Here is a 295-nt window from a genome sequence, read left to right as displayed (position 1 = left end):
TCGGCTGGATTTGAACTGAGAACGTAAAGACAGACGAAATACCGCTAAGCATTTCGCCCGGCGTGCTAACGTTTCTGCCAGCAAGCTGCCTTAAAGGCAACATAGGTAATGGAATCCAGCATAGCTAACATCCTTTGAATACTCAGTTCAAATCCTTCCGAAGATAACTTTGTTTTTCAATAAAATGAAAAGCCTAGCTGTAATATACTGAGGTTGGATTATATCTTCCTCTTGTCTAGAGTTATTTTATCTCGATGTAAGGAAGAAATTCATTATTTGTAGAGAAAGATTTGAA

The sequence above is a fragment of the Octopus bimaculoides genome, chromosome 9, assembly GCF_001194135.2.
Source record: "Octopus bimaculoides isolate UCB-OBI-ISO-001 chromosome 9, ASM119413v2, whole genome shotgun sequence".
Classification (NCBI taxonomy): domain Eukaryota; kingdom Metazoa; phylum Mollusca; class Cephalopoda; order Octopoda; family Octopodidae; genus Octopus; species Octopus bimaculoides.
The sequence above is the reverse complement of the archived record's forward strand: the minus strand, read 5'-3'. Positions refer to the sequence as shown.